The sequence below is a fragment of the Colius striatus genome, chromosome W, assembly GCF_028858725.1.
Source record: "Colius striatus isolate bColStr4 chromosome W, bColStr4.1.hap1, whole genome shotgun sequence".
NCBI classification, from domain to species: domain Eukaryota; kingdom Metazoa; phylum Chordata; class Aves; order Coliiformes; family Coliidae; genus Colius; species Colius striatus.
The window spans coordinates 23,422,509-23,436,392 of record NC_084789.1 but is presented as its reverse complement, the minus strand read 5'-3'; positions in this window follow the sequence as shown (position 1 = coordinate 23,436,392).

Below are 13,884 nucleotides of genomic sequence, written 5' to 3'. Positions count from 1 at the left end.
TGACTGACTCAGTCTTGATTGTGCAAAAGCAAAACGGGGGAATTGTGGAGAAAAAATGAGGGAGAATGGACATGGATCCTGGGCTATAATGTTAGGCCTGATGGGGCAAGGCAATCTGAGTTCTAGTTATATGAATTTAATGCACAATCAAGACCAGAGTCAGAGCCATGGTTAAAGTAGTTGCTGTCACATAGACAGCAGACCGCTTTCTGTTCCCTCAAGGTCGGACTGTTTTCAGCTAACGAGCTAACAGCTCAAGGTGGAAAACAACTTCGGAGAAAAACAAGATGGGAAAATGTGAGGGAGCTTGCTTATCGCAGAAACCGCAAGTAGGATGAACATAAGAATGTAATCTATTAGCTGCTGTTGCTGAGCTAGCTTTGAAGCTGCTGTGTATATAAGTTAGAGCCTGCTCTCAATAAAGAAGATTTCTGCTATCACTCACATTGAGTAGGACTGATTTCTTCCCACCCAGCTGAGAATCGGACCCTGGGTTGATCGCCGCATGAAGTAGGCTTGGAGCTGGTTTTTCAGGCTTCGAGCCTGGGTTTTTCAGACTTAGAGTCTGGTTCATTTTTCAGGCTCAAAGCCTGGTTTCAGGCTTCGAGCCTGGTTTGCAGACTTCCAGTCTGGTTCATTTTTCAGGCTTCGAGCCTGGTTTCAGGCTTCGAGCCTGGTTTTCAGACTTCGAGTCTGGTTTTTCAGGCCAAGAGCCGAAAACTTCGCAGCATATACTGATCCTTGTCCCCTCAGCAGGGGGGCTGAGTGATCCGTGCGGGCAGCCTGGTGGTGTTGTCGGTGGCGGCAACATATGGTGATCCCGATGTGATCGACGGAACGCAGGACGTCCGCAGCCATGGCACAGTTGGAGCAAACGATTGAGGAACTTAAGACGATGGCGCCTAAGGTGGGTGAACAACGGCAACAGAAGGTAGCACTGTGCTGGCTGATACCCTAGTATCTATCTAATAGAGTAGGAAAGCTGGGGCTGCACGATTTCCTGTAACTCCCAAGGTGAGCAGCATGTCTCTGAGCATCCCCCTGTATTTTTTAATAGGAGCAGGCAAAATGCATACAGTTGAAGACAGCTCCCACAGTAAAGCTGCTAGGAAGGCGGCACTATGCTGGCTGATAGGATACCCTGGGACTTATTAAACAGAGTAGGAAAGCTGGTGCTGCGGGCCTTACTGTAACTCTCAGGGTGAACTTTAATTTCAGAGCAGCACACTATTTTTCAATAATAGAAAGCAAAATGCTTACGGTTGGAGATAGCTCCCACAGAAATTCTGCAAGGAAAGTACCACTGTGATGGCTGATAGGCTACCCAGGGACCTAACTACAAGTGTAGGCAATGTCTGACTGCAGGCTTTCCTATAACTCCCAGGGGGAGTGGCGCATCTCTGAGCAGCACCCTGTATTTTCAATAGGAGCCGATCAGGCCAAAGGAACACCACTGGAGATAGCTCCCACAGGAAAGCTGCTAGGAATGTAGCACTGTGCTGACTGATAGGCTACCCAGGGAGCTATCTATTAGTGTAGGTGAGGTCTGACTGGGGGTTTTCCCTTAGATCTCAAGGTGAACCATATATGTCTGAGCAGCTGTCCTGGGTGTGGTGGGGATAGAGTTAACTTTACATAACTGCCGCCAAGGGGTGTTTCCAGGCCATGCAATACCATGTGACATCATGCTCAGGCTATAAGGGCAGCTGGCAGCCCATGGCAGTGCTGCTGCAAATATGGTACCTGGGGCTGAGTGTCAGCTTGTGAATGGTGAGCATTTACAACTTGCATGGCTCTTTTGTCTGTGCTCTTTGGTCATCATTGGAACTGCTTACTCTTTGTGTTTTTCTATTAATTTGTTCTTATTTCAAGTCAGAAAGATCTAGAAGTCTATCTTGATTCTTTTCCCCATTCTGTGTAGGTGAGATGGAGTGAGTAACTGTGTGGGTTGGTTATTGTCTGCCAGGGCTAAAGTACCACAATCTTTTTGGTGCCCAAGGTGGGGCACGAGGGCTTGAGATAAGGACAGATCTTACTGGAGTGTGTTGAAATATGTTACACGGTTTTCTTACTTTGGTTATAGGAGGCAAGTGGTCACAATGTTAGTTCAACTGTTTACATTGTGGTTTTATGTGAACTCTTACTTATTCTCTGTGTTCCTTGTGGTGCTATTTATCACCTCAGGGAAAGTAATGAGGACTATGATTTTTTTATATTAGACTCTTTTGTCCTAGGATAATATTTTATCATTGGTATGGGGTTTAGCTGCTGTTTGCATACAGCATGGTGGTCACTGTCATGTTTTGGGCTTTTCCTTTCAGACTTAATTTGTAATCTCATCCAACCTGTGGAGAAGGCAAGAAGAGATACATTCTCCCACCCCTCTACCTCCTCTTTCTCCTTCTGGCTAACTAAAACAACATTTGAGAAATTTGCGTACTCTTGGGACATTCCAGTCATCCTGCTTTTACTGTTATGTCTCCTGAATATGCTTAATATCTTGCTTAGGGTTGTAAAATTTGTTAAAAGTCTCACCCAAATATCTGCCCCAAGGCTGGATAGTAATGGGTGGAATGGCATGTAGGAGAATATGGGCAGATATCTAGAGAACTTCTCACCTCCAATGGTTTGGAACTCCACCCTGGAACAACTACATGACCCTGACAGAGTATTTGAAAATAAAATGCTGTGGCTATTCCAGAGAAGCACAACTGACTGCACCGTGCTGGGCCCTGGCTAGTATATATCAAATGCTGCTCAACATTAGACAACACTCTCAGAGGGAAGAGGAGAAAGATAGATGGACAGGCACTGCAGCTACCCTAAACCCAATGACATGGACTGTGGTTAGCCGTTGCTAGCTGATTATGTGGTGTGTCCGAAGAATTCCCCCTTCTTTGTTTTAAAATTGCCTGTCCTGTGGTTTTATACTGAATACTCGTCTTATGTCAAATCCTCTATTGCTGTAAAAATAGTTGTATATATTTTGAGCTGTGTAACCAGGGCCATTATCAGTCTAATTTTTCAAAACCCCTATGTTCGCAAAATGTTGTAGGCGTCCGGAAGATCTCGGGTTGTAACACGAGAGGTGGAAGGTACAGAAGAGGCAGGCATGGGGTGGAGTGAAAGGAGGTGCTTATGTTAGCAGATAAAAGTGCATGGCGCAAGCAATAAGCTGGAATAAAGCATCATCCATACTGAGTATGCAGTGATCTTGTCCTCTCAGCGGGGGGTGGGCTGAGTGATCTGTGCGGGTGGCCTGGTGATGTTGCTGGTAGCAGCAACATATGGTGACCTCGACGTGATCGGCGGAATGCAGGATGTCCGTGGCCATGGCACAGTTGGAACAGGTGATTAAGGTGCTTGAGGTGGGTGAGCGAATTCATCGCGCGCCCACGGTCACATGTATCCTATGGATGCGGAGGCGGGGTGTAGTACAGGCACCCACAGAGTTATTAAGTGTCCAGAATTGGATAGCGGTAGAGGAAGACATGTTACAGACTGCCTTAGCGGGGACCAAGGGGATGGATCAGCATCTTAAAGCATGGGGGAGATTAAGAGGACTCTGTCTAAGGCAGCAGAGGAGAAACAGTTCTGGTTGTCGATGCAGGAAGCTATCCGGGGAGAGAGGCGGAGAGCGCAGACAGAGGAGAGAGTGTGTAGCGATCAGGAGGCTCAAACAAGTGTGGAAGTGGAGAATCTGTAGGCACAGATGGGTCTGTCGCTGTGTGGGGATACAGAGTGTGATAAACTTGACAGCGAGGAGGAGAATGAGGGGTGTGGCCCCAGAGCAGAGCCCCGGTGGGAGAGCTGCTTCCCAGTCGAGTCCAGCCTGCTGGGTTACTCCTGGGGCGAGTTGCAGAGGATGTGGATGGGTAATGCTGAGCAGGTGGAGTCAGGCAGGGGTACGGCACAGGATGATCAGGGGAGAGTGGAGGGGGCGCGACCCCGTGTTAGACTGAGTACCGTCGGACACACAGGGGAGACAAAGAAAAAGAAAACACAGGAGAGAGGAGTGCTGGCTGTACTGCTGGCACCGGGGATAGCGCCAGGGCCGGCAGTGCTGGGGGGCAGGAGAAAGGAGAAATATCAGCTGCGTCACTGGCCACCAAAGATGACACCTGGAGGATGAGGGTGACAGAGCAGTGGAGCAGGCTGCCCAGGGGGTTGTGGAGCCTCCTCCCTTGGAGGTCATCAGGACCTGCCTACGTGACCTGGTCTGGGTGAACCTGCTTATTTGTGTATGTGTGTGTGTGGGGGGGGGGGATGGACTGGGTGATCTCTGGGGATCCCTTCCAACCCCTAACATTCTATGATTCTATGATCAGTGGGGGCAGATGTGAACGGGCTCCCTTAGAAACAAAGGTTGTGAAGGAGCTGCATGGGACTGTAAAGATACAAGCTTTAAAGACCAACAAAGCAGCAGTGCTGTGGAAACAGGGAGACAGATGGGAGAAAATCTTGCATACTGATGCCACAAAATCAGTGCAATACCTGGAGGCCAAGGCTGTCGCCCTTGCCCTGGAGACATGGCATTCAACGCCACTCAATATCGTCACCGACTCGAGATTTGTCGCTGAGCTAGTTCAACAATGTGCATGAGCCATTTGTGCCTCTACCAGTATAGCAGACCTCATATTGAATGCCTTACAAACTCGTGCTGCCCCCTGCTCTATTGTACACATCAACAGTCACACCAATATTCTGGGGGCTCTCACCGAAGGTAAGCAAAAGGCGGATGAAGCAGCGACACATGTATGGCCTATCTCCACCCAAGAGGATTTTCCAGCAGCCAGATAGCTACACACCTTTTTGCATTGTGGAGTGCAGGCTCTACATCATCAGACCAAGATCCCTCTCCAAGTGGCAAAGCAGATAGTTGCTGCTTGCCCTCAATGTGCTTCAGCTCTACAATGGGAAGCTGGAGTTACTCCCCAAGGGTTGATCCTGAATCAGATCTGGCAAATGGATGTCACAATTTATGAGCCCTTTCGCCCCAACCATCACCTCCATGTCACCATTGACACCTGCAGTGGCTATATACTAGCTACCCCCATGTGCCGAGCCACAGCGCACCATATGATCAGGCGCTGGCTACAATGTATAGCCATCCTAGGATGTCTTGAACAAATCTAAACTGACAATGGGCCTTGTTACATCGCCCATGTGACACAAGAATTCCGTTGAATCTGGCAGATTAAATTGGTGCACGGTAACCCTTACAATAGCCAGGGGCAGGCAACTGTTGAACGTGCTCATGCTACTCTTAAAGTACAGCTCAGCCGTCTTAGGGAGGGGGAGAGCATGGGACATAGAAATCCCCCCGATAGGCAACACAATATTTTAATGCACTGTCTGTACGTCCTTAACCATTTTGTTTGAGGGTCAGGACCCATACTGGCACAAACACACTTTAGGGAGCAAGAACCGGTAGCAGTAGATAAATTACCGGCAGTCAAATTGCGGCAAATCAACTCTGGGGAGTGGGAATCAGGATGGAGACTTAGATGCTTGGGCTGAGGGTATGCTTGTGTAGAAAAGGAGGGAACCCAGTAGTGGGTCCCAGCAAAATGAATATGACCAGAAATACGAGTCTAACGGTCTACTGAGTCTCTTTTGCAGGTTGACATGTTCTTTGGAGAGCTCACTGTGACGCGAATCCAGCTGGGGTCACTCAACTATTGGCGAGATTGGGTGGTGAAGTGGAACATGACCAGCATCTGTTCATATTTTCCAGCAATTGGCTCAGCTAGCACGTGTGCTGGGCAGACATATTATGTATCAGCCTGTGCCACAGGATGCTGGAGTCATCAAGCTTAGGGAGGGGGAGATGTTGTAGGCGTCTGGAAGATCTCGGGTTTTAACACGAGAGGTGGAGGGTACAGAAGAGGCAGGCACTGGGTGGAGTGAAAGGAGGTGCTTGTTTTAGCAGATAAAAGCACATGGCACAAGCAATTAGTTGGAATAAAGCATCATCCATACTGAGTATGCAGTGATCTTTTCTCCCCTCAGCGGTGGTGGGCTGAGTGATCCGTGCAGGTGGCCTGGTGATATTGCTAGTAGTGTCAACAGCAAAACAGCTCAACCAGTGTCTTATATACTCTTATTTTTTTTAAACAGTAATTGTTTTGCCCTGACAGCTGTGGAGTGCCATTTCAGCACTACAATGGACCTTACCTCTGAACTGTGGGTTCTGTACAAGGATCCTGAAGGAGACTCAGCCTGGAAAGGGACAGTAGATCTGTTGGTGTGGGGGAAGGATATGCTTGTGTTTTATTACCCACAGGTCCTCGGTGGATACCAGCAAGAAAAGTTAAGCCATGTCATGAACTGGAAGAATCAACCCTTCAACCCAATATCTCAGACCTCCCCACTGACGATGTGGGAATCGACACTCGGGCAACAGATTCTTAGGAACTCAGAAACTGTGGCTGTCACTTGGGGAAGTCTGAAACAGCTACAACAGAATGCAGAGAATATGATGGCATGGGTAGGAACAATGCCAATGCTGGAAAATACCTTTTTTTTTTTTTACCTATCTGGCCTTTATTTCAACCAACTCGGCAGTAAGTATAAGTTTGCTATTTTTATTTTGGCGGGAAGCAACTGGTCACGTTTATTGGGCACATGTCATCGACTCACCATTTTTGCCTTGATAAATTGGTGGGATCCCAAGATACCAGTAGCCAGTAACACACAGTAGACTGGAGGAGCTTGGCTTCCTCCTTGGGATGCAGAGAATCAGTCATATCATAATATAACATTGTATGCAGAACCACACAATTTACAGCAGCACGATGATAGCGGCATCGATCACAAGGTCACAATCTGTGCAACTCATCCTTATGTTTTGTTGACTAAAACTCAGGCATAATTAAGCAATAGTGTCATTTTTTCTCAAATTACCTTCACAGACAGAAGTACTGAGGCCTGAGAAACAGGCCTTGAACCAAAGTTGACCTATAGATGAACCTCCCAATTAAATGTTATATAAGTAGCTCATCTTTAGTGAGATATGAATTATTGATGAGGATAAAGTTTCCAATTATTAGTGAAGGATGTAGCTAAAATGTTTATAAGAATGTATTATTTGATGTGTCAATTTCTCTATGTACAAGGGTTGGTGTTTGAGGCAGAGAAATCAGATGTTTAGCTTTAGTTGGTAGTACATGAAAAAGAATCAAATAGATAAGGAAACTCCCTTGGATCCTTCTGGGGCCCTGGCCAAGCTTCAGGTGGCATCTCAATGGAGAATAAAAACAGATGTTCTGCTGATAAAGTTATGTGTTATATTCAACAGTATAAAAGGCTGGACCCTCTTACAGCGACTTTGGAGATCTTGCCTACGAGTGGATGCACTGTGTAAAACCTCCCAATTTCCGGGACAGGTTCCCCGAATCCTTGCTGTAACAGAGGCTCCACAGTGACTGCGGGTCTGGATGATGGTAAAGTATTAGGGCAATGGGTTATGTATCTTTTTTTGATCACTATTGCTACTCTCATATAGTAATGATTAGATGCATTGCTTTGCTTATACTTTTTGCTGCTTAGAAATAAGAGATCATTTTAATGGAATACACTTTGTTTATGCATTTGTCATTGCATTGTAAAAGAGAACACAAAGATAGACACTGAACAGAGCATTTGTCATTTTGAAATGTATTCTCATAATGATCCAGAGTCTGTCCTAGAGTGTATCGGAAAAGGCTGTGCATGTCTGAGAACCCTTTGTGATAATTTGGAAGCATCACTTAACAATCACTCAAATCTTGGCATTTGCAATTTTACTTGCATTTCAGGGTGTGATTTTTAACTACTCAATACTGAGGACTGTGTACCAGAATATACAGTGACAATGCTTTGTAACCAACACCTATAAGAATGAACATCACATTGGTCAAGAAGCTACTAGAGCACCCTGGTCTACACAACTTAATAGAAAGACGGAAGGAGGGAACTCATAGACTCCTGATTACGGTTCACCATGACACACAGGACATATACATCATGTACCGAAATGATTGAAAAAGGATGGAGAAAATCACTGATGGGATGTTTTGTTTGGATGAACTCTGACTGCTACTGGAATCTTTCACAGAATACTACATCCTGAAATAGTGTTGTTGGTACTAAAGTTATGCTTAGTCTTGATAATCATCATATATCTGAGAGTGTGGTACATGATTCAAGACTGAACACTATTAACACCACCTGAGCCTGTCACATTAAACATAGAGAATGATGTTTCTTAACACATTTGGTGACAACATATGGGGCCCTTTTATAGCATGGAGGCAAGAGGTACCTGCATTACCACTTCATGAGGTAAAGATGATTGACTGCAGTCTTGGGGTGGAGTGTAGCAGGACACTCCCCCTGGTGAAAAGATACAAGCTGAAGGTCATGCTGTTTTCTAATGGCAAAGGCTGTTACAGATCAGCCTGACTTAACCATCCCTAAGGCTAACTTGGGAGGATGAGAAGATTCTTGAGCCAATGGGCAGTGAAACAGACATCTCTGATAACATTCTTGCAGTAGACTAGATGTTCCTGCTAGTCCTACAGAGATGTAAGTCCAATGACAAGATGACTGACAGTCAGTCACTTTATTCTAAAAATGCCTAGTCCCAATTCTGTGGGGTGAGAGGATTTCTGCATACTCTTTTTTTGGAGTGTCTGAAAATTTTCCCCCTTTTTAGCAGGGATACCCCTTAAGGGTACCTTTCAGAGCTGAGAGATTCTCTCGCTCTCTTTGACATGGTTGAATAACATCATTCTCTATGAAATAAAGGCCAAATCACAGTTCATTGTAATGATCTCCATGAAAATAAAGCTATAAAACAAAAAAGGGTGAATTGTGGGAGAGTATTGGGCTGCAGGCACCTTTAACCTTGAGACAAAGCTCTTCTGTTGAGGCACAGAGAAATAACTCTGAGACAGAAGTGATGACAGAAGAACTGAAGCATACAAACAGGATCTGAGCATACTCAAGAAGAAGCAAGAGTGGCATGTGATAAGTATAGAGGGACCAATCATTATGCTAACATAGGCCCATGCTGTGAGACTTAGAAATTAACATAGAATAAACTGTGCGTGATCAGGGGATAAGGATATATTAGGGGAAAGCTTTAGCAATAAACAATCTGCAGCACCAAGAACTGAACCTGTCTCTGTGAGAGATTCTTGGCCACTACGACAACTAAACACCTCTACAATAGAGTAAATTTCTGTATGCCATCAACAATAAGAATAACCAGTGGAGCCACAGTAACAGACAGTAGATGAACACAGGCATTGGCAGGGGCTCCTACAAGATACAAAGTGCACATAGGCATTAACTGTAAATGTCCTACCTCACCCCAGTAGACCAAGGCCTAGGGCCATTCTGACTCTCTCGAGAGCAGAGTGAAAAAAACAAATGCAACAGGATGGTAGTGTACCACAAACAGACTAGTTGCACCTGAGAGCCCAATAAAGGCTTAACAGGCTTTCTAGAACAAGCTTCCTCTTAGGAGCTTGAGAATGAGGGTACAAAAAGATGGATTATCAACACGCTCTTCCACCCACTTGTCAGAGATTATTTTCCTGTGCAGCACGCGTGCCTGACAGAAGTGTTCTACTAAGTAACAAACAGAAACCAGTCCAAAGACAGAAACTAGCTCAGTTTCCCTGACAACACCAATAAATACTTAGAGGCCATTGATATTCTGCTGTCCAAATACTCCTCTGCTAGCTGATCTCTGTGGTGAAAGCACTTGGTTCACCAGCACGGACCAAGGCAGATATACAACAGCACTGGTGTGTTCTGGGAACCTCATCCCACCAAAGGCACAGGCTCTTACAGCACTACTCCAGCTTGCAGAGGGACGCATCTTGCCCCAGGCAGACAAGCGCACCTTGCACACTGTCATGGTTTGATATGATAGCCTTTTCTGGTAAGGGGGAAGGGGCTGTAAAGATCGCTCCTGTAAGAAGTTGCTCACAGCTCTCCCCAGCTCTGAGCCAGACCCACTTCTGGGGCTGAGCCTATTAGATGCCTCCATGATCACTTTTTAAGAAGAAGCCAGAAGAGGAGGTTTCTTCCTCCATCTTCCTCCATCTTCTTCCTTCTTTTGCGCTTTCTATTTCTTCTAGCTGATAGTGGTGCAAGGAGTAGGAACAGTGAGAGAAACAACCATGCAGACTCCAAGGTCAGTGATGAAAGAGAGGAGGAGGTGTGCTGGAGCAGAGACTCCCCTGCATTCTACGGAGAGATCTGGTGAAGCTGAGATTTATTTTCATTTTTTAAAAGACCCCGCATCAGCGGTAGAGACTCATTTTGATAATGACCACGTATTAGGGGCAGAGACTCATTTTAATAATGAGCCCGTATCAGGGGCAGAGACTCATTTTGCTAAAGCTGGCCCCGGACCAGGGGCAGAGATTCACTTCATTAAAGGCCCCAAGGCAGGGACAGTGACTATGGCCGGAAGAGGCTGTGTCCTGTGGGGGGGAGCCAACCACTTCACTGCAGACCCCGAGCCAGGGGCAGTGATTTTCTTCTTTATCACTATGGGACACAATATCCACAGCTGTAACTGTGGGGAGGAACCCATGACAAAGCAGCTCATTAAACTTATGCCCAGAAGAGACTTTGTCCCAAGAGAGGGATCCTGTAACTGCAGAAACTGCAACTGTGGTGAAGAATCGACACTAGAGATATTCACCAAGAACTGCGTCCCGTGTGAGGGACCCTGCATCGACAGAAGCCGCAGCTGTTGGGAACAACCGACACCAGAGAAGTTCGTTAAGGACTGTGTCTCGGGGGAGGAACCCAGTGTTGGAGCATGGGAGGAATGCCAGGAGTTGTCCTCATCTGAGTAGACAGAAGTGGCAGAGCCCATCTGTGAGAGACTGACCACATCCCCCACTCCCTGCCCCCCTGAGCTGTTGAGGGGAGGGGAGGTAGAGATATTGGGAACAGTGAGCTGGGCCCGGGAAGAAAGGAGGGATGAGGGAGAGAGATCTTAAAGTGCTGGTTGTAATTTTCTCATCATCCTACTCCCTTTTTGCTTTTATTCTGTTCTGTTTCTTGTAGAATAAACTTTCCTACTTTCCTCTCTAAGTACTGGAGTCTGTTTGGCCCGGAACCGTAATTGGCAGCGAGCCCTCCCTGCCCTTGTCTCAATCCACAACAACCTTACTTATCTTTTTCCTCCCATTTTGCTAGGGCCTCCACCATCCTAACGAGGGTGGGGGTGAATGGGGGCACTGAGAGAGAGACTGTCGTGGTGCTGCTGTGCTAGCTGGGCCAAACCACGACACAAACCCTGCTCACAACTGCTCTAGCTCTTTGTAAGGAGGAGGTGGGTCCAGAGGGTAGGACAACTCAAGGCCTCTGATTTGTGCTCCACAAACACAAGGCAATAGAATCACATCTGCATCAAGTGTCCTGCAACTTGTTCATGGAGTACAAGAAGAAGATGTTGATAAATTAGAGGGAGGTGGCACAGGTGATAGAAAAATTCCATAATGGGATGTTCGCATTCAGTCTGAGGTTCATCTATGCAAAATTTGGAAGTAACACAAGACAGTTGCCTGTATTTTTTAATAGGAGCAGACAAAACGCATACAGTTGGAGAGAGCTCCCACAGGAAAGCTGCTAGAAAAGTAGCACTGTGCTTGTTGATAGATTACCTGAGGACCTGTCTAATAGAGTAGGCAAGCTGGGGCTTTGTGCTTTCCTGTAACTCTTAGGGTGAACTGGATGTCTCTGAGCAGCACACTATATTTTTCAGTAGGAGCAGGCCAAATGCATACGGTTGAAGATAGCTCCCACAGGAAAGCTGCTAGGAAGGTAGCACTGTGCTGGCTGATAGGCTACTGTCCTTGGTTTGGTGGGGATAGGGTTAACTCTCCCCAGATTTCGCAAGGGGATGTGCCTTTATCTGCTAGCACCATCACCTCCTCTCCCTCCACCCCATGCCCACCTCTTCTGTACCCTCCACCTCTTGCCTTACAACCCGAGATCTTCTGGATGCCTACTACATCTCCCTCTCCCTATGCTCGATGACTCCAGTGTCCTGTGGCACGGGCTGATAAGTAACGTGTCTACCCAGCACATGTGCTACCTGAGCCAATTGCGGAAAGATATGAACAGGTGCTGGTCGTGTTCCACTTCACTGCACAATCTCGCTAATAGTTGAGTGATCCCAGCTGGATCTGCGTCACGGTGAGCATTCCAAAGAACACGTCAATCTGCAAAAGAGACTCAGTAGACTGTTAGACTCATATCTCTGGTCGTATTCGTTTTGCCGGGACCCACTGCTGGGTTCCCTCCTTTTCTACACAAGCATACTCTCAGCCCAAGCATCTGAGCTTTCCCCCTCCCTAATACGGTTGAGCTGTAGCGTGAGCACGTTCAATGATCGCTTGTCCCTGGCTGTTGTGAGGGATACCATGTACCAATTTGATCTGCCAGGTTCGACAGAATTCTTATGTCGCATGGGAGGTGTGACAAGTCCCATTGTCAGTTTTGATTTGTGCAGGACATCCTAGGGCACGACTATACATTATAGTCAGTGCCTAATCACGTGGCGTGCTGTGGCTCGGCGCATGGGGGTAGCTCCCATCTGTCTCCCTGTTTCCACACCAGTGCCGCTGTGTTGGTCTTTGATGAGGTATCTGTAAAGCGTATGTCTTTACAGTCCCATGCAGCTCCTTCACAACCTTTGTTTCTAGGAGAGTCCATTCATATCTGCTCCCATCGGTCACTGAATCATAGAATCATAGAATCATAGAATGTTAGAATGTTAGGGATTGGAAGGGACCCCCAGAGATCACCCAGTCCAACTCCTGCTCGGTAGAAGCAGGTTCACCCAGACCAGGTCACACAGGAATATATCCAGGCAGGTCCCGTTGATCTCCAAGGGAACAGGCTTCACAACCCCTCTCCGGGCATCCTGCTCCACTGCTCCATCACCCTCACAGCATCCTCACAGTTTGGTTTAGGATTTTTTTTTTTTTTTTTTTTGTGATAACTACAGTTTTACTAACAAGCATCAGACTTTTATAATCAACAGCAAAGCTATCATGTTTACACTACTTCTAATTGATCCTTTCTCTAAAAGCCAGGTGCACTTTTCTGTGATAAGCCTTGTGGTTTCACATACTGCCTCAGTCTCCTCCTTGATGGAGCTTGTTATCATGTAGGCATTCTTACTTCTTTTCTCACAGTCTAGAGCAGCTCAAGGACAATCTGCACATTAGTTCTCAAAGCATGGGTTGTTCACTGTTACCAGGCCGTGGCCTCTTTGAGACAGAAATTCCTCCACAACTCCCCCTTTTTCTTTTTGAGCAACTCATGCCTGGTAAGCTTCTTTTTATACACTGAAAAAAAAAAAGCACAGCGGACAAACAAAACTATTACACTTGTGCTAAAAGGAAAAATCTATAGCAGCTCTATTTTGCAAGGTTGCATGTCTAATACTACTTACATCAATAATCAAGTCTAATCACCCATTTTTTCTTTTTTTTTGTTTTTTTTTCTTTTTCTGGTCTCACGTATCTGTGCCACCGCCCGTATCCGCACCGCCCCCGTCCTCCAGCTCTCATTTCTGCCACTCCTCCAGGCATCATCATCCGTGCCCAATAACGCGGCTGACTTTTCTCCTTTCTCGTTCCCGGCGCCGGCAGCATTGTCCCCGACACTGCTCCCGGCGCCGCTCCCGGCACTGCTCCCAGCGGCGCAGTCGGTATTACTCTCTCCTGCGTTTTCTTTTTCTTTGTTTCCCCTCGCGTGCCCGATGGTACCCAGTCTAACATGGGGTTGTGCTTCCCCACTCTCCCCTGATCCTCTTGCACTGTACTCCCGCCCGACTCCGCCCGCTCGGCATTCCCCGCCCAC